Raw genomic sequence first — 20,958 nt, forward strand, 5'->3', positions numbered from 1 at the left:
TCAAGACTATCACTGCCCTTCACATAAACATTAAAGAATTTTTACAGAATCTTAGAATTACATTACTGAAAGGGACTGCATAGGTCAGAATTCAACACCTTAATTTTCCAAATAAGGAAACTGGGGATCTGAGCTTGTGATGTCCATGGTTAAATAGATATTAAGTGACAAAGAAAGGCTAGAACCTAGGTTTTAATTATAAGTGCTGTGCTCGTTCTATTGTTTTCTCAGACATTTCATTTTCATCCTTCGGATTTCAAAGACAATGGAGATAATTAGGGTTGAGTGTCATTTGTGTGTGTGCCTGTGTATTTGGGGGGAAGAAGGTGACCACAAATAATTGAATTTGGTCACCCACACTATTGTGTCTCCCATCAAAGTTGCCCACTGGTCATCTGAGAGCCATTCATTATCTTGGAGAACAAAATTAAATGAATCCCTGCCGACTAGAAACCTCTACTCTTCTCCCTTATTATTTGTCACACTCCTATCTAGAAAGTTGAACATAGGAAAAGCAGAAATATATTTAATTCAAGTAGAATCAGAAAAGCAAGAAACTCCATAATTTATTTAAACTAAATGGATATAAGAGCAATGTGACCTCCTCATTTCCAAGGACACTATCTTCTTGTCAAAACACTGCACATGCTGACTGACTGGACTTTTACCCTCTTGTGGCGAAAATGTGTCACTGCTGCGTTTCCGGAAAGGCCAAGCTACCTCCATATGTATCTTAAAAGCTTCTAGCTGAAAAAGATCTTTAAAAACCAAATGGTATTACCTCATTTTAAAGGTGAGGAAAGTAGTTGAGGAATTTATCTAAAACTTACAGCTATGTGAGTAGGAACTGAGATCAGAACCGAGGTCTCGTACCAACTGAAACTAGTAGGTTTGTCCTCCTCCTAGTTGCCTTACCCAGGTCTTCACCCAGCAAGTACCCTGGATATAGCAGCCAAACAAAGTCTAATCAGGAAGTTAATTGTGCTGTAAAAATAATCGCATGATGCAGACCATAACCAAATATAGTATCCACACTAATGCTCATCTCCATTAGTATAAATCATTAGGAAGATTTTCCATCCCATTTCCACAAAATAGTGCCTCATACACTGGACAAGAACTCTACCATGACTATTCTTAACACCAGACAAAACATTTCTCTAAGAATTTTTTAAAAGGCACTCCTTCAGAAAAAAAACAGCTTGTGTTTTGTGAGCAATAAGAAATGACAATACTTTGAACTTTTATTTCTGTAAACTCCCTAAGTTCACAAAAAGCCTGTTTTATTTGCATTAACCAAATACACTATAAAATAATTTTTTAATATTCATTTGCAAGGCTATCTTAAGTCAATGTAACAATCCTCTCATGAAAAAAGTCTTTTTTACGGAGTTTCTATTTGGTTAAGATCTATTAAGCCATGTCTAAGAGAATAATGATATATTTTTCAAAATCTGTGGCTGTGAACCATATCTAATTATGTTTTCTGTTTCATTAAGGTTCTGGCCCTACAAGCAAGATGGAAGAAGTGATAGAGTAGTACCAAGAGTAGTAGCAAAGGAAGAAAAAGAGGAAAAAATAACCAGCTACCATTTAATGAGTATTTACCACATGACAGGAACTATGCTAAATGTTTTTATATACATAAACACATGTATAAAAAAGATCTCATTTGATTCCAACTATAATACTGTAAGGTGGCTATTATTATCCCAATTTTACAGATGAGAAATCTGAAGCTGAAGTAACTCAAGATGACAAAGTTTTGAGTGCCAGTCAGGATTTCAAAGTCCCTGCATTTACCTGCTACAATATACTTCTTGATATTCAGCAGGATGGTCTCTCACAATAATATATTAATTTCATAAATATTCACAATTTGCTTAGAATCTGTATGAATACAAAAGCAACCAGAGTTCAAAGACTGCTGCAGTAAAACAAGAAAACCAGCGAAGGTAAGAAAGAACTTTAATGCTTTCATGGCATGTCTATTTCTAATAACCTTCCAGCCTTAAAAGTGCTGACAATAATAATTCACTATTGCCTCTGAAACTTCCTCATTCACCTTGCCTCACCCTCAAAGCCATATGGTGAAGAACTTCACCAGGTGTCAGAAGAGGAACTCCCTCTCTTCTATTCCCCATAAGAATAATCTCTATACTTCTTCCTACCAACTCCCCAACCATTTGAAAATATATCCTTCTCTACATACTTCCCTTTCTCCAGAGGCACATGTGAACATGGGAACAGCAACCAGTGAAACTGGTAACACAATTCTTAGACTGGAAAAAGCTTCAAAGCAGAATGGAGAGTGCACTTTCAAATCTGAGTCTAAAAACAGAAGAAACTTGTATATCAAATACCTACTGAAGATGTTCTTTTCAGATGTTATCTTAAACAGGATATAATAGTTACAGTATTTTGGTATTAAGTCTCTTTTGGAGATGTATAGCCTTTGCCACTCTGCATGCAGTTGCACAAGAATATAGTTTGCATAACTGGAAGAAGTACTTCATGAAAAATCTGAGTATTAAGACAATGAAACTGTATACAGGATACATGATTCCAGTAGGATCGTAGGGACACCAAAATATATAAACAAACTATGGCATGAAAAGGTTTTTCTCACAACTAAACACAATTCATGTCCTCAAGTTATTTTACACTCCAGTGACTAGAGTCGCCATGCATCGGCACCAACTGATTTCACGCTTTATAGGCTGGGAAACGGTCTGAAGCTTAGTCTCTTTCACACACCACTGACATGGTAGCCCCATAGTTCACAATTTAACTGTTCGAAGTTTAATGTTAGTACACCTATTACTGACCACCTCAAAAGGCAGTCAGACAAAACTTTAATATAACTGAACAAAAGCAATATAACATGTAGGAGAAAGGTGGAGAGAAAACTCTGCTTCTTACTCTGCATATATACCTGGTGATGGGAAAAGAGAAAAAAAAACTCCCTCCTAACATTTCTTTTCCTACCAGACACTGGAGGTTGATCTGTATTTCTGGACTTATTAGAAATTAGTTCCTCTCCTGGGTCTATCCCGGGTTCCAGTCACTGATATCCTAGAGTTGACAAGAGAGTTAAAACAGACAAGACTTTAGGGCTGCACCTCAAATGTGACATGCATTAAAACTTGATCTTTCTTTCCTTTAGGAATCACAGACTAATGCTAATAAACCACACAATAAACTCTGAAAGTAGAAGCTACTAGGCTTAACCTGTGCTGTTGTATACATTACCTCATTTGATGCCAATTACAAACTAAGAGTAGCTAGGATTATCCCAATTTTACAGATAAGAAATCTGAAATTTAAGTTACTTAAAATCACACAGCTTCCAAGCATCGGCTAGGATTCCAAAGTCCCTGCACTTAACTACTATAGTAGACTAGAATATATGCCTTCTAAAAATTGGGGTAGGGGCACCTGGGTGGCTAAGTCAGTTAAACATCTGGTTTTGGCTCAGGTCATGATCCTGGGGTCCTGGGACTGAGCCCCATGTTCAGGCTCCCCACTCATTGGGGCATCTGCTTGTCTCCCTTTCCCTCCACCCCTCCCCCTGTTCATGGATACTTTCTCTAAAGTAAATAAATCCCCTCCAAAAGATGGGTAAAACAACAGATAGCAGAGAAGAGCTTTAAAAACAAAACAAAACAAAAAGTGCAGTAGCAGTAAGAGAAGAATTGCAAAGGGGATGGAATCCCTATGTTAGAAATAGTTATAACTCTGTCTCTCCTCCCTCCTTGTAGCTATACTAGCAAGTGTGAAGGCCAAATGTAGCTGATAAGAATCTGAGAAACCAAAAGAAGTTTCACTTCAAGGCAGACATAGAAAAAAATTAGAAAATTAACAAATAAGAGCTTCTCCTAAATGCAGACTGAAGGTTTTTCTTGTTTTTTTGTTTTGTTTTGTTTTGTTTTTTATTTATGAGAGACAGAGAGAGACAGAGACACAGGCAGAGGGAGAAGCAGGCTCCATGCAGGAAGCCTGACATGGACTTGATCCCAGGTTTCCAGGATCACGCCCTGGGCTGAAGGTGGTGCTAAACCACTGAGCCACCCGGGCTGCCCCAGACTAAAGGTTTATTAATTAGAGATTCAAGAATAACAAATACTGTAATTACCTTAGAATATATCTTCAGAGCAATGCTCTTTTAAAAATCAGGAAGCCTGTATAGAGCCCTACAGAAGGCATTCCAAGTACAGTGTACTGAACAAACATGAATCAGGTACTTAAACTGCATTCTAATATCTATTATTTTTATGATACAAAAAGAAAGATAAATGTTAAAGACTTGAAAAGCTAACAATAGGTAACAGCATCTTCTCAGAGCCAAATATTTATTAAGTGCAGATAATGTATTGAGATCTATGCTGGGACGGTGAAGATTATAAAGTAAGACTACAATAATATAACATGATTTGAACCACATGAATAATGTAACCTCCCCTTTAAGTTGTCCCCACCTAATGGGGAAGGTAAAAAAAAATTTTTTTCAAAAAAATATGAAGGTAATATATTACAGGCAAAGAGAAAAGCAGTAAATAATAAAAACCCAGAAAGAAAGAAAGAAAGAAAGAAAGAAAGAAAGAAAGAAAGAAAGAAAGAAAGAAAGAAAGAAAGAAAAAAAAAAAAAAAACAGAAAGAGAAAAATCACTAAGGGCCTGGAATGGCTGACGATGTCATAAAGTAGGCAGAATTGGAGCCAGGCCTGGATAAGCTGGTACAGAGAAGAGAATCAGGGGGAGACATTCCAAGGAAAAGGAATACCCTCAACAATATGAGGAGGCAGTAAGTCAAACAATGCTATTTTGGAGACAGTTACAGAAACTAGTCTAGCTAGAGGCAAAGGCTGAACCATACTGAACCATAATCTGCCCCATATTAAACTCTATTTCCACAATCCAGAAATACTCAGAAACCCATGCCTTGATGTCCAATGAAGACTGCTCTAGCTGGCCAAATGTTTCTGAAACAACACCAGTTGGTGGTATGTGTATATAAAATCTAATATGTAAATAAATAACAGGATATACAGTTGTCTGAGATAAAGGCCCAGTCATTCTGGATCTAGATATGGTAACTGGCCTTACTACCATTATAATAATTCCTGGAAAAGATAAGTTCCATCCCTACCACCCTGACTTTTATAAGTCTCGTTTCCTGGCATGAAGTAGTATTTCGAGTGTCTTCAAAAATTTAAATCTATCCAATCCATACTTTCATCAACAGACCATCTAGCCTTATAGTTTTGATGACAGAACGAAACAATAACACTCTGAAAGGAAAAGTGAAACGCACAATTTTCTATTCTACCAACCTCCCCACACACACTCTGGCTATTCATTTCAGAGTCATTTTAGCAGAGCTAACAATAGCTTCCATTCAAGCTACTTACAAAACCCAAGTTACTCCGCTCTTTTCTCATTTGTTCCCCTCCCCATCTTCTCTGTAACTTACACACGACTTACAACTTCACTCTGCTGGCCAACAATTCACAGGCCATCACAGATTGTCAGCACTGCGTTCAGGGACTTGAGAAGTACTCTTGTGGGACAACGCAGTGTGTTAGTACAGCATTTTCTCGGACACAATGTCACTCTTTATAGCCAGCTGCAAATTAGTTTCTTCTTAAAAAAATAATACTCCTAATAAGACAGGTACAAGGAGATTTTAAATAACCAAGATTAAAACTCACTTTGGTATGCTCTAAGATCAGAGCCATTTCAGACTCGTGCACAATGAAATCCCATGCCTCTGCTCACACAAGCCACAGACACAACTCTAGAAAAATCAAAAGTCAGCTTTCTGATGCTAACATAAGCAAAGAAACTACCAAAAAAGATATGAAAGGAGAATATTATTTCCCTTTCTGTAGCTGCTCCTCATCCTTAGATTCTATTTGAGAATACTTAAGCTCAGCTCTCAACATCAATATTTACTTTTCATTATATGCTGCTGTGTAAAACCATTTAATAGAAAATTCTGCAAATCACCAGTATCATTTCATTATAGTTTCCAATTTTTTGCCAAATGCTTTAGCAGCACCTAAGTAAAATAATCTTCCGACATTTGCTGTGACTAACTCTCTTGTTACCACTAAAGCCTTCACCCTACATATCAGTTTCCCAGTTAACACTGGTGACACATAAGAATCAGAAGCTGAAATAGAAGGGATCCCTGAGTAGGTTCAGAGTTTTAGCGCCTGCTTTTCGCCCAGGGCGTGATCCCGTCCCAGGATCGAGTCCCACACTGGGCTCCCTACATGGAGACTGCTTCTCCCTCTGCCTGTGTCTCTGCCTCTCTCTCTCTCTCTCTCTGTGCGTGTGTGTCTTTCGTGAATAAATAAATAAATAAAATCTTTAAAAAAAAAAAAAAACAGAGATAGATTGAGAAGATCATTTAAGAGGACATGGGTAAGAAGAACCTCTTACAAAACAGTGGTCATATCAACTTACTGGTCTTCCAGGAAAAAAACCATATATATATATATATATATATATACACACACACACACACACACACACACATACATACATGACAAAAAAAAAAACACCTACAGCGTAATATGAAACAAAATCAGGGACACCTGGGTGGCTGAGCAGTTGAGCGTCTGCCTTCGGCTCAGGTCATGATCCCGCAGTCCCAGGATCAAGTCCCACATCGGGCTCCCTGCATGGAGCTTGATTCTCCCTCTGCCTCTGTCTCTGTCTCTCTTGAATAAATTTTTTTTAAAAATCTTTTAAAAAATAAAATCAGTTTCACTAAATATCTCATTATTTTTCATTTCTAATTTGATAGTATTATTCATTCTGCTTCATTATGCTTTACTGAAGATAAAATTGACCATCTATTCTTCCTGAATCAACTCTTCAAAGCTCCACAATAACACAGCTTCTTTACTGCTCCCTGTATAAATGAGAGGGGGAAGCTCTAAAGCTTTACGGGAAGGATGTCAATTCTCAGTTCTTACAGGTAGGAGGAGACTGAAAAGAGCAAAGCTAGTATTCCAGCTCTGAGAACTAACGCTAATATTTAACCAGCCTTTGTTCCCTTTACAACAAACACCAAAATTAAGAACAACAGTAAACAGAAGAAAATCTTTGAGACCTTAAGTCCTTCAGGAAATTCCCACTTGCAAACTTGTTTCACATGAGAGTTACAAATAAAATGACACTAAAGAAACAAAATATAAGCAAGCAGGGATCCCTGGGTGGCGCAGCGGTTTGGCGCCTGCCTTTGGCCCAGGGCGCGATCCTGGAGACCCGGGATCGAATCCCACATCGGGCTCCTGGTGCAAGGAGCCTGCTTCTCCCTCTGCCTGTGTCTCTGCCTCTCTTTCTCTCTGTGTGACTATCATAAATAAATAAAAATTTAAAAAAATATATATAAGCAAGCAAACAAATATTTAGAATAAATAAATACTTCTCTAATATATGCATGAAGTCGTCAACTGACTTACCAAATAAATGACATTTAATTTTTGAATAATAAAACTCTAGAACAAGCAGATAGATTTTCTCTAAAAGGCAAGCAGTACAAAGATTTCCTTCTGAGAAACAGCAACCTCACCTGGAAAATAATAATAAAAGTTATTTTTATAAAAATATATAATTATCACTTCTTTGACACCAATCTATGCAGTTAACTTTCATTATCTCATTTCATGAATACTAAGAGCTTACCTACCACAGAATGTACAATGAAGATAAACACAAATGACAAAAATACTTCTTAGAAGCTCATCAACCAAACAGAATAAAAAAATGTCATCTTTTCTCATTCTCAGTCCTGTGAAAACTAGTCTGAGAGGGCAAAAATGCCTATCATATGCCATTTAAAAAAGAGAGGGCAGTTACTGGGGTGGCTCAGTCAGTTAAGCACCTGCCATCGGCTCAGGGCATAATCCCAGGGTACTGGGATTGAGCCCCTTTTCGGGGGTGGGGGTGGGGGCGGGGAGCTCCCTACCCAGCAGGAAGTCTGCTTCTTCCTCTCCCTTCACCCCTCTCCCAATTTGTGTGCTACTCAAATAAATAAAATCTTTTAAAAAGAGAGAGAGATAAAACAAAATAATACAAATGATGAAAAACAAAAAGATGATCAACTTCTAGTCATTACTATAGTTCTAACTTACAGGATGGCACATGGTGGATGCTCAGCAAGAATATACTGAATGGATGGTTGGATGGATAAAAAGTAAACCAGCAAAGAAAAAATAAATCACATCAGTTAGCAGAGAAATGCAAATAAATGTACCTTTTTTTGCCCATCAAACTGACAAAGATTTTTTAAGGGATCCCTGGGTGGCGCAGCGGTTTAGCGCCTGCCTTTGGCCCAGGGCGCGATCCTGGAGACCCGGGATCGAATCCCACGTCGGGCTCCCAGATGCATGGAGCCTGCTTCTCCCTCTGCCTGTGTCTCTGCCTCTCTCTCTCTCTCTCTCTGTGACTATCATAAATAATTTAAAAAGGCCATTTTTTAAAAAAAAGGATGATCTCTGGTTCACAGGATGACTAAAAGTGCAGAGGTCTTTAAAACAGGGTGATTAAGTGACCCTGTTAAAAGCTAAGATCTATGGTTCCCCACCTCCATCCCCACACACCAGCTCCCAAAAAATGCAAATTGCTGTAGATTACAAGGACCTCGGAGCAACTACAAATATTCAGCACTACATAAAAAGAGACTCGGACCCACACCAAGACACATCACTGTTAAATTTTGGAATACTAGGAATGACTCAAGAGCTGAGCATTTGGCTTGGGCTTGGGGCATGATCCCAGTATCTGGGATCAAGTCCCAGGGCATTGGACTCCTTGCAGGAAGGCTGCTTCTCCCTCTGCCTATGTCTCTGCCTCTCTCTCTGTGTCTCTCATGAATAAATAAAATCTTTTTTAATTAATTAAATTTCAGAATACTGGAACAAAGAAGAAACTCAACAAGTTTCCAATAAGTAGGTCCAAATAAGAGGATTTACATTTGTTGAGGCCTTCTCAACAGCAATAAAGGACAAGAAGAAAAAACTATGCCTTCAAAATTCCAAAGAAAAACATTTTCAATCTAGAATTTTACACTCATCCAAACTATATTTATCAAATGTGAATACAGGAGAAAAAAAGACACTCTGACATGGAAAGGCTCAAAAAATGACCTCCCATGTATATTTTCTTAGAAAATTACCAGATAACTGAAAATTTAAAGTTCTAAAAATTTAGGAAAAAACAGATTGTTTGCAGCCATGGTAAATTGCCAGAAGAACCAGTTTTAAATCCATTCAATTGATAAGGCCAACTTAATCCAGCAGGCACTCTTTTACAAGTCAAACAATAAGGGACAGATTCACTCCAATAAACACATTCCGAAGTGCCAACCAATAAACAATGTCACCCAAGTAGCCACGCTTCTACAGATGTTAACCCACTTCCACCTCTTAAAATCTTCCAATCCCTGAACTCTACACTTCCCAAACCACTATGTTTAACAATCTGCTTTGTTCAAGAAGATTGGCCTGATGAGGTATTCTAGATAGTGAGTGATAGTCTCACCATCCTTTGACACCAAATGAAGAAATAAACCAAAACAAAGAAAGGCACAGAATATGGAAAACAGGAAATCCAACAAGAGAGTAGTGAAGGAATATTGGTGAATGGACATTTCTGGATTCCAGGATGCAAACTGCACCAAAAGTAGAAGGCACCTGATCCAGACTGAAACTATAGGAGTCAGGCATGTTGGAGGCTGTCATCCCCATGTTCTCTGCCACAGTAACACGTTTTTAATCCAACACAACTATTAGAGGATGTGCTCTACCTAAGCAAGAGGGTAAATGATGAAAAAAGTAAAAATCAAACTGAAAAGGAGAAAAAAAGTATAAAGATAACAAGGGGAAATCTTCCCAGGAAAAGGGCTGTGAAGTAGGCTCAGATAAGAGGACAGTGAAGGTCTCCAGAAGAGAAGTTGCCAAAATTTTTTTTTAAAAGGTAAGAAAATTGGAACTGACAGATTACTGTGACTGATTTGTGGAAAACTGCCCTGAAAGGCTACTATTTCAGACACTATCAGCAAATAAAATTTGTACAGCCATAATAATGTAAATACAACATTAACTATCTCATTTCATTGAATATTATAACAACTAAATTGGGAAGCTAAAGGAGAAATAGTAATGGTAATGACAGTTTAAGAACAGGACATATTTCTCTCCCATAATAGAAACTCAATATATAATGAAAAAAGTGGCTGAAAGTCGTTCCCTTCAGGAAGGAAACAAAGAGTACACAGGGATTCACTATATTTTGTTATAAATCCTTTTTTTTTTTTACTGTTTGACTTTTAAAACTTGTCTATTTTAAATGATATGTCTGTTGATAAAATATAAAAAAAGCAACTGATGAATTTATCTTAAATGTATTGTTCATTCAAAAATATATAAATAAGACGTTTTCAATTGAAAGGAATTAAAAAAAATCTTTGGGGAAAAAAGTTCTTCCTCTTTTTGGGAAGACCTTCATATTTCCAATGCTAAAAGAACACAAATATACAAAATCTAGAGGCTTTAAAAATAAAACAATTTTAAGGCAAATAATTAACACTTGAGTAGACAGACAGAATTCAGTAATTGTTATACTAGAAAGATCGTAGGTCTGATCTTACTTACAAATTCATTACTGATCAGGAGAATGCAAATAACACATTTAATTAAATTTGCCCATTTATCTATTTTGGAAAGTACAATTAACAGCAGTGAGAGAGAGCAGTAATATAAAAGGACAGAGATGGATTAAAACATTGCCCAAAACAACCAAACTGGAGAGTGGATGGAAAGCGAAGTAAAATTATAGGCTTAAAACTACAGAAGTATTAGAGGCTTATTTACCATCATTTTACTGCACACTGCTGCCATATGAAGTAATTTAGGCCGATGCCAATGTTAAAAGAGGAAGTCTATAAAAATCCACACACAGTATGTTTATTTGTATACACACAAGTATACACGTACATACAATTTTTTCCTTATAAGGGATTGATAATCCTTATTAAACAAGAATTCATGAAGGATTACATCCTAAAAACGAAATATTGTTGAACCAATCTGACAAGAGTGGTTTTATACTCACAGTTTTCCAATGTGTAGAAACTCTGTTAAGGATTACCAATAATGACAAAGTGCCCTCAAGACAATTAACTCTGTTATCTACCCTATATTCTTCATCTAGCTACACTTGGATTACCCTCATTGTTCCTGTACTTTATGCCCAGGCTCTGACCACTCAAGATAGGCTACGTTTCCCAACCTCTCCAGCAGAAAGGTATGGCTAAGTGAGTAATTTTCACCAATGGAATATAAGCATAAATGGTAAAATATCCTCAAAGGGAAGGAGATGTGTTCTCTTCTTCCTCCCTTCTGACGATTGGAATGTAAATAAAACAGCTGGAGCTCCAGTAACTGTCTAGACCATAAAGTGACTTTGGAAAAGAACAGAATCCATGCACAGAAGAGAAGCAACATGACACCCTAACAAATCAATCAGACCAGTCCTGGACTACTTTTGGAATATCTGACATTAAGAGAAATACAATTCTATGATGTTTAAGTCTCTGTTATCTCCATCTGCTCCTTTGCCAGCCCCTTTTCTGCCTCCCAACCCCTTTCTAGGAGTATTTCCCAATATTCCGCCCTGGGTCTTTTCTACTCTTCTCCCACTGGGTTCTAGGCCAACATTCTAAAAAACAAACAACCCACCCCACATCTCTCTATGTCAGATCTTTTGTGTTTTAGTTTTATCTCCAGCTGCCTATCATTTCACTTCTATGAGATATAACTAAACAGGAACATAAGTGATTTTCAAAACAAACAAAACAGAGAGGCACCTGGGTGGATCAGTAGGTTAAGCATCTGCTCTCTGTTTGGGTCAAGATCCCAGAATTCCGGGATTGAGCCCCACATCAGACTCCCTGCTCAGCAAGGAGTCTGTTTCCCCCTCTCCCCTCTGTTCCTCTTCCAACTTGTGTGCTGTCAAATAAATAATATCTTAAAAAAAAAAAAACAGATAATACAATAGTGACAATAGCAATAATAGTGGTGGTTGTGATACTAATAGATGGCTAATATTTACTGAGCTCTTAATATTTGTGAGGCACTGTTGTAAGCACAAGAGCTAATCTCAACAACAATCCTATGAGGTAGGGAGTATTATCACCATACCCATTTTAAAAAATGAGGAAACTGAGACACAAATAACTTGCTCAAGACACTTAACTAATGTACCAAAGAGATCATTCAAACCTAGGCTTTCTAGAACCTACCCTTTTAACCAGTGTGCACTAGCACTTTAAGGATGCTATCCCAGCTTCAGACTTTTTAAGTTGTCCTCAGCAACCACGCTACAGTCATTTATACATCCACCATAGTAATAAATTTTATGCCTCTGCTGATTCATTTTTAGAAACTGTCAAATATCACTTAGAAGTAAGTAAATAAGATGAGTGATCAAGCTAGAAAATACTCTCTTGAAGACAAAGGATACGATTACCAAGTAATGAGACTGGTTTTCTTGTATGACTCAACTGGTCCTGAAAGCAGTTTCAAATGACAAATTCCAAACAATATATTTGCTAAAATAAATGCACGACCTCAAAAACAAATTATTTTAAAGGGGAGAGCATTCATTTTTAAGTTCTTTAGTTTTAAAGCACCAGATTTTTTTAACTACCACTCAAATTATCTAATACCTAAAACCTGTAATAGCACTTGCACTCATTATCTTTCTCCCTAGGCCTATTTGAGCTCCTTTCCCAATGTCACTATCAACGACACCATAATATACTCACTAGATCAGGCTCAAAACTTTGAGTTATCCTGATTCTTCCAGCTCTTCCAATCCCATGTTTACTGTTCTTCCTCCACAAGAGCTATCATGTTTTGTTTATACATTACTCTACCAGTGTCCTATTGCAATACTCTCCAGCCACTCTTAACTAGAGGTTATCCCATAAAGCTGCCAGGACAACCTTTCTCACTGTTTTCATCATATGACTCACCATCACCCACAGGACCAAATTTATATTCCTCAGCCTAACCTTCAAAGCCTTCCATTAATTCTTCCTCATTATCACACATATATAAACCTAAAAAATCTCATCTCATTACTACTCATCATCAATAAAAATCAGACCTTTCATTTGTGCAATACTATTAACATTCCCTTTTTGTCTCTGCTCACATATCGTACTCATTTTTGCTTCTAACTTCCCATCCTTCCTTTCTGTGTGGAACTCTCTTCTGTCCTCTCCAGTCAATTTGTTATTCCAGCACTTCCTTCAAGAGCCTCCTCTTCCTTGAAGCCTAAATAACCTCACAGATACTGATATATTCAGTATTACTCAACACAGGGATCATCCAGTAGCAGAACTATAAGAATCTCAAAGACTGACCAGACCAGGTCTTCTGTGTATGAGTGATTGTTCTGTCAAATACCTTAGAAAGTTTGCATGACAGCTACCATAATAAAAGCCCAGAGATAAACTATAACTTGCCCAGTTTTTCAGTTTGGCAATGGTAAAGCTAGAATTTGAACCCATCTCCTAAATTTCCCATTCAAAATGATTACAAATTTGAAGGTCACTGCCCAGAATATAATTCATGTTAATTCTAGAAGTTGTGCTAGACACTATTCATAAACATATTACTTTTTTAAAATTAGGATACAAAAGTTCTATACAATAGCAAGAGATTCCAATTTAAGGGTATCTGCATTACATTAAACACATACACAGAAAAGAGAAAGGAAGGAAATAATCCAAAATGTTAACAGTTACTTCCAGATGGTGAAAATACAGATATATCTTTCAAATCCTCTGTAATGAGCACATATTGAATTTATAATAGTAACAAGAAATGTTTACAAAATTAAAACTGTATGACATTATAAAGTCAAAGATAAATTCCTTGACTGAACTCAAGGGTCAGAAGCAAAGAAAAGTTTCAGACTACTCAAGGAAACAAACAAGAAGCACAATACAAACAAGAAACACTATGGCAAGAAGGGAAAGAAAAGCAATGTCACATTAATGGCATTGGTGGCATAAACCAAAAGCTGCATGGCTCCTGGGGCTTGTCAACTCCAATATTTAATAAATCGTTGGTTCTCACACTAGAGGAGTCAAGAGGCCAAAAAAGCCACTGGAAATTCTGAATGTATTGAAAGATGGTCGCACTGAGTTTGAAACTGTTATTTAGAATGGTTGCAGAAAATTACCAATCACATAAACAAATCAAGGCTATTTCTTTTCTTCTGGGTCTTTTCCTAAAATGAAAATGTGAAATGAAAGCACAAAAGTTCAGAAAAAACTCATAGAATTAAAAAGTTTAGAACCACAATATAGGCTAATAAATTCATCTTTTCCTGGCACTAGGTTTTTAATTCCAGTACAAAATCCCTTATTCAAAATTCTTAGGGCCAGAGAGGCTTCAGAAATCCCAAATTCATGGATGAGTTTGTGTTCCTCTCTTAAAGACTCTGCCCTTCAGTCAGTTACTTCCCCGCACCTACCCAGTACCTCATTTCCAAAACATTCTTGTTACCTTTTGCCTCTGATCTTTGTAAACAAGCAGGATTGCTATTATTATCCCTATTTTACAGATAAGAAAACACAAACTGGACTACCAGTATAAATTTGAGAGCATGGGATCCATGCGTGGCTCAGAGGTTCGGCGTCTGCCTTCAGCTCAGGGCGTGATCCTGAAGTCCCAGGATGGAGTCTTACATCAGGCTCCCTGCATGGGGCCTGCTTCTCCCTCTGCTTGTGTCTCTGCCTCTCTCTCTGTGTCTCTCATGAATAAAAAAATAAAATCTTTAAAAAATAAATAAACAAATAAATAAATTTGAGAGCTTGCGATTTAAATCCAAGTGCTTCTTTTCTTTCTTAAAAACTCTTCTGGTATTCCATGGTAAAGAACTAGAAACAGACCAACTACAAGTCAATATTAGAACTATGCATATATTCTTTTCTAAGAAGCAAATCTCCTACTAACAAGTGCCACATACCTTTTGCCTCTATTTTGCCTCTGGGCCAAGTTAAATGGTCAGGAGCTGTCACAAATCTGTATCGTCATATTCATCTGTTAACCTGTATTATCTAGGACCCTCACAATACTAAAGACCAGAACCTGCTGTCTCCAACAGTGCTTCCCTGCTTCTCTATTTTTATCCCTAGTCTGACATCCCACATTTGACATAAAAAGGAAGAAAAAAAAAAGACACAAGAGGGACAACAAATATTAATAAAACTGAAGAGTGAATTTGAAGAATGGAAAGCTTCATAGAATACTAGCGTAAGACAGGTGAAAAATACACACCACGACTGGGAGCAACTGGTCTATGTTTTACTCCAAATTCAGGCTTAGAGCTTGCTGAGCAACACCCTATAACTTCTCTTCTATCTAAAGCTCTGACAACTGGTATTTCTCTGTAATTCAATAAACTCTTACAAGTACACCAGCATCATCCATCCTGCTGAGCTCATTAATGGGGACCTCTAAATGTTTTCTCCACTAGCTAAGAGCACATTTTCTGATGGGTGACATAGTAAAAGGAGGGTTCTCTTTCAAGATATGAATAGCCTAGTTTCATTTCTTCTCACTTCTCCTATAAGTGAGAAGTCTACAACAAATACTGTTCAACAACTAAAAGAAATGTCTAAATTATAAATCAGGTTAGTGGCTGTCAAAGATCATCCTTTAGGTCCCCAGTTTTATACAAAGTGTGAGAACTAGTCTTATATTTATACAGGTTTATAATTAAAAATCTATACTTTTACTTCTGGTAGTAACTCATTTAATTCTGTCTAATGAGTGTATGAGTGCCAAATCAACAATATATCAGTTTTATCATTCATTCTGGTGAGCTATTTTTTGAGTAGTTAGCTTATGGAGCTAATGAGGACAGGGTCATAGATTCAAACATGTGGGCCAATTAGCTTTGCTGTGTTTTCAGGATTCTATGGTCACAGTCAACAACCTTAACCTTGGCTAACAAAACAAAACAAAGCAAAACATACATACATACATATATACACACACACACGCACACACACAAACACTAATCAAGTAAAGCATTAGGGAAATGAATGCAGATGTATTACCAAACAAAGCAATGATTATCAGAAAAACATAATAAAAAAATTTAAGTAATAATAATAATATGATCTACCTTTTGCTAAGGCTGGTTAGTACACCACACAAATAATCTCTTATCTTTTCAGTCATATGGGGTTGATATTACTATCCCTGTTTGACAGATAGGAAAATGAATTCAGAATGATAATATGAATCGAAGTCATCAATTACCATTAAGTAGTGGAGCCTGGATTCAAACCTTGATCTAACTCCAAGCTTAGATTATTTCCATGATACTATATATATATATATATATATATATATATATATAGTCTCTCGAGAGCATGCCTTAGGGACACATGACAATCAACAAAATGTTTTTATTCAGAACTATTCAGCACAGTCATTACTAACTGAGCATATCCACTACATACACTTAGATGCTACAGCTGAGAACGAGCCTACCTTCCAAAACTTCTCTAGGTAAAAAAAAAAAAAATCATGAACCAAAATTTTAAAACAAAAGAAAAAATAACACAACAGAGTACACTAAATTTTAATGGAAGCAACTACTGCCATAGTTTTGTATAAAAGTTTATAGTGAAAAAATAGTTACCTGGCTGATTCATAACTAAACATAAGAATGAGGGGTGCCTGTGTGGCAGAGTTGGTTAAGCATTCAACTCTTGGTTTCAGCTCAGGTGATGATTTCAGGTAGTGAGATTGAGCCCCACGTCAGACTCCGCGCTGAGCATGGTGGAGCCTGCTTAAGATTCCATCTCTCTCAAATAAATAAACAAATCTTTAAAAAAAATAAGGATGTAATTTATAAGGCAGAGCCAGAGGATACCACATTCAAAAAGAGAGTAAAAGAAACATTTCCGGGATCCCTGGGTGGCGCAGCGGTTTGGCGCCTGCCTTTGGCCCAGGGCGCGATCCTGAAGACCCGGGATCGAATCCCACGTCGGGCTCCCGGTGCATGGAGCCTGCTTCTCCCTCTGCCTGTGTCTCTGCCTCTCTGTCTCTCTCTCTCTCTGTGTGACTATCATAAATAAATAAAAATTAAAAAAAAGAAGAAAGAAACATTTCCTAAATATCTGAGTCTGCAGAAATCTTGTAGTCAACACTCATTTGTAGGAACTAAAAAAAAAAAAATTTCAATTCTTAACCCTAAGATTTTGCTTTGACCAACAGATCAGTTTTCTCTATTAGATTTTTCTTTTGGTTTCTCTAAACTCTCACTCCTTGCAAATGCACATATACCAATGTCACTAAAAGTTTTCACCTTCAAAAACGAGGTCACCAAACCTTCTGGAACCTACCCACTAAACTAATTTTTGGAGTCAAATAGTCTGACTTTAAAAAAAAAAAAAAAAAAAGGCAGGGGTGAGGGGAAGGACAAAAAATGCTCTACAAAACTCTCTTCTAGTCAATAGTCACTAAATCATAAACATAGATAACTTCTACTACAAGCTACAATGTGCAGACAGAAAACCACATTCTTACTACAGGTTACAAATGAAGCACCAGTCCAAAGCACATCCCAACAACAATCTTTTCACAACAGCATTTGGAAGCCTCTAAAAGTAAAAAATAGCGTAATATAATTTTTATATAAAGTGCAATTACTAAAAAAAAAAAAAAACTGCAATCTGAGAACGTCTATTTACAGTATTTTTGAGCTAAGAATAGCTACCTCATTTTACAGGAAAAAAAAAAGAATCTCGAGAAATACATTACCTAAATTATCATTTTTGATCATCACCGCAGTCAACAATTACAACAAAATAATGAGCACTTACTACCAGCACTACTAAGCTCCTTATATTCACATCTCATTTAATCCTAATAGATACCTTGGCAGGTAAATGTTATTATATCTATTTTAGAGACTAGTAAACAGGCTTAGAGAGGTCAACTAATTGGCCAAAAGTTAATGCAGAAGTCACAAAGTAAGACAAAAAGCCACCTGCTTAGTCTCAGATCTTAACTGCCAGAAGACTGGAATATGGACTATTTATATTCTGAATTCTAACTATGAAGAAAGAGAGTTAGGTGAAGATAACCCCAACGTTGCAGCTAGTATGCACACGAGGTTTGCGGGATTGTGTCAGAACTAGAGCCCGATTTAGCACCAGTTAGTATCTGAAAGGGGGCGGGGCGGGGGGGGGGGGACACGACCTGTTGGAGACGGGCATTAATTTAACACAACTAAGAAACTGTTAAGTGCTGAGGTACTTGCACTTCTGTAATGAAGGAAGGTTAGAACAGAGCAAAAAGGGTAGACGGGTGGGTGTGTTGCGGGGAGGGAAGTGTCCAAATTCAGGGGGCAGGGTTTAAAATCCAGATGCAGTTGAAAATGGACTCCACAGGGGCTAGGGCCTTAATGTCACCTCTTCAACAGGTACATGGCTTAAGAATGTGTGTACGGCTTCCTCCTATTTACTAACTCATTTGATTTTCACAGAGCACGGTCATCTTTATAATCGAGTTCATAAAGGCGTGAATGTGGTTTTAAAATTACAACTGGGGACCCCTGGGTGGCGCAGCGGTTTGGCGCCTGCCTTTGGCCCAAGGCGCGATCCTGGAGACCCGGAATCGAATCCCACGTCGGGCTCCCGGTGCATGGAGCCTGCTTCTCCCTCTGCCTGCGTCTCTGCCTCTCTCTCTGTGTGTGTGACTATCATAAATAAATAAAATAAAAATAAAACAAATTTAAAATTACAACTGGCAGAGACTGAAGACAGTTGGAGGGTGAGCTTGGATCTGATAGGTGCTTTCTCACACGTACCGCTTCTGTTGAAGCCCCCAACGCTGAAAGGCACGCAGGCCGAAGCCTATCATCCCCATTTTCCAGATACACAAACCGAGGCTGCGGTAAACGGGCTACAAAAGATCCCAAGTCCAGCAAGTGACAACCCTAAGACTCCCAGAACATTAGAGCCCAAACCCTATGCCTCTTCCCTTTCTCAAGTCTGAGAGGCGGCTTTATTAATAAAAGAAAAAACTTAATAATCGGCCCTGGGGTTTTCCGAGGGCCGCCCAAGAAAACCAGGAAGTACCTCCTCCCGCAGAGACGGCTCACTCCCAGCCCACAGCCCACAGCCCACCGCCCGGGGCTCCCGGCCGGCCGGGCGGACCCACTCGGAAGGCTCGGCTCGCAGCCGGGAAGTCGCCAGCAGCCCCGGGGTCTTCTCGGGGCGGCCTCGGTGGCCCACGGCCCCGGAACCCCGGGGCGGGGAGGGGGGTCGCCACGGACCCGCTCAGTACCTGTTGAAACCCGGGGACGAAAGGTCCTCTCCGCAGAGAGTATCTGGGAAGAGGGCCCAAGGCGGGCACGCAGCCCGCAGCACAACAGGGCCTCGGAGGATCCCCGCAACCCCGGGCCCGCAGGGGTCGAAGGGCCGCAGCTTCCAGCAACCTCCGCCCCGGGCGCAGACCCGCCCCCAGCGTCACGTGAGAGAAAAGAAATACCGGTAACAGAGGGGAAAGGAAGTATTGTCCGAAGTGTGCGGGGAGGAGCGGGAGCCGCCAGCCGCGGCTCGGGGTGCGGAGGGAGGGAGGGACTGGGACGTGGGGCCGCTCGTTACCGGGGGCGCCGGGGCTCTCCGCTTCCGCCGCCGCCTCGAAGCTCTCGCTCTTCCGCCCGCGCCTCTGGGGCGCGCGCCAGGCCTCGACTCCGCCCCGCCCCGCCCCGCCCCTCGCCGCGCCGCGCCGCGGGGCCTTCTGGGGGTTGTAGTCCGTCCACGGCCCGCGCTGCGCCGGCTGCTCCGGGTCACGTGCGGGAAGGGCTGGCACCAACCGCGAGGGTGGGAAGGCGTTTGCGCTTCTGGCTGCCGACCCTACCCCCTTCCTCTCGTTCGTACACTGAGTTCGGACCCGCTCACACCTCGCTCAGTCACACCATCCCTCCTTTTCCCTTGACAGCCAAGTTTTTTTTTGAGAAAGGCAATCTGATTCGCCTCCAATTCCTCCTGGGTGCTCTGCGGCGGGTTCTGCCCCCCTCAGGAAATGCCCTTGTTGCCAATCATTACATCCTCGTTGCCAAACTCACGGCAGGAATTTTCAGGTCTTCTAACTTCACCTTTAGCCACCATTTGAGGCTGCTGGACATTCTTGATCACTTCCTGTCTATGTTACTACCTGGATTTTCCTTCCTCTCAGGCCATCCTCCTCAGTGTCTCCTTCAAGGATTCTTTTTCTAACCAATCTCTTAAATATGAGTGTTTTCCGGAGTTTTTGGCAATGGAGTGAAGGTTGGGGGCAGGGGAGGGCTGAGCTCCACATTTGTAATCCCAGCTTCTTAGAGGGCCCCTCCTCATCCGTGTCCCACAGGCCTCTCAGATGTAGCAGTTGGAGAAGTAAACGACTCTGCCCCCTTTCACTAGTAATCACTCCAACCTCCCACCTAGATTCCTCCTTCTCTCGCTTCCTCTTCCACCCATGCCCAAGTGGTCACCGTATCTTAGAGTATCTCCCAAGCACCTCTCCAATCTGTTCCCTCTTCACACCAACCGCCGGTGATTTAACTCAGACCTGCATCATCTCTCCCATTGGCTTCCTTACTGATCTCAGCACCTCAGCACCTCCCATTTGTGTAAATGGCAAATTTAATTATGTCATACTTTTGGTGATATCCTTTCAAGGATTCACTTGATTGGATTTGGGAAGAGGTATGGAGATGGATCCCTTAGGTAGCTTTTACAAAACAAGAATGCCAACCCCACTACTCCCCCACCGTCCCCATCCCATATTGTGATTAGGAGGTTCAGAGAAGGGAGACTTATATAGTATCTCTTATTTTAGGTTAGGTGGGCATAGGCAAGGTTTTA

The 20,958-nt window shown here is 39.4% G+C and overlaps 1 protein-coding gene and 1 long non-coding RNA gene across 12 annotated transcripts in view; one reads left to right on the top strand and one right to left on the bottom strand.

The window, feature by feature from the left end:
- Positions 1 to 19,817, bottom strand: part of R3HCC1L (R3H domain and coiled-coil containing 1 like) — a 79,418-nt gene extending 59,601 nt beyond the window's left edge. For 4 of the 11 annotated variants that reach the window (XR_013368114.1, XM_077878073.1, XM_077878062.1 and 1 more), the window contains exon 1: positions 19,717 to 19,817. The gene's annotated coding sequence lies outside the window, so the exon portion shown is untranslated. Of the gene's footprint in view, positions 1 to 2,988; positions 3,076 to 7,474; positions 7,585 to 18,917; positions 19,013 to 19,396; positions 19,576 to 19,600 lie in introns of those variants that run through there. The other 7 variants (XM_077878065.1, XM_077878066.1, XM_077878068.1 and 4 more) reach the window with 7 other exon arrangements.
- On the top strand, positions 4,712 to 14,907 carry LOC144301296 (uncharacterized). Its single transcript, XR_013368115.1, has 3 exons — positions 4,712 to 4,803; positions 11,226 to 11,318; positions 14,652 to 14,907. It is a non-coding gene; the product is annotated as an uncharacterized LOC144301296 (long non-coding RNA).
- Positions 19,818 to 20,958: the final 1,141 nt, after the last annotated feature.

This window comes from Canis aureus, chromosome 29 (assembly GCF_053574225.1).
Source record: "Canis aureus isolate CA01 chromosome 29, VMU_Caureus_v.1.0, whole genome shotgun sequence".
Lineage (NCBI taxonomy): Eukaryota > Metazoa > Chordata > Mammalia > Carnivora > Canidae > Canis > Canis aureus.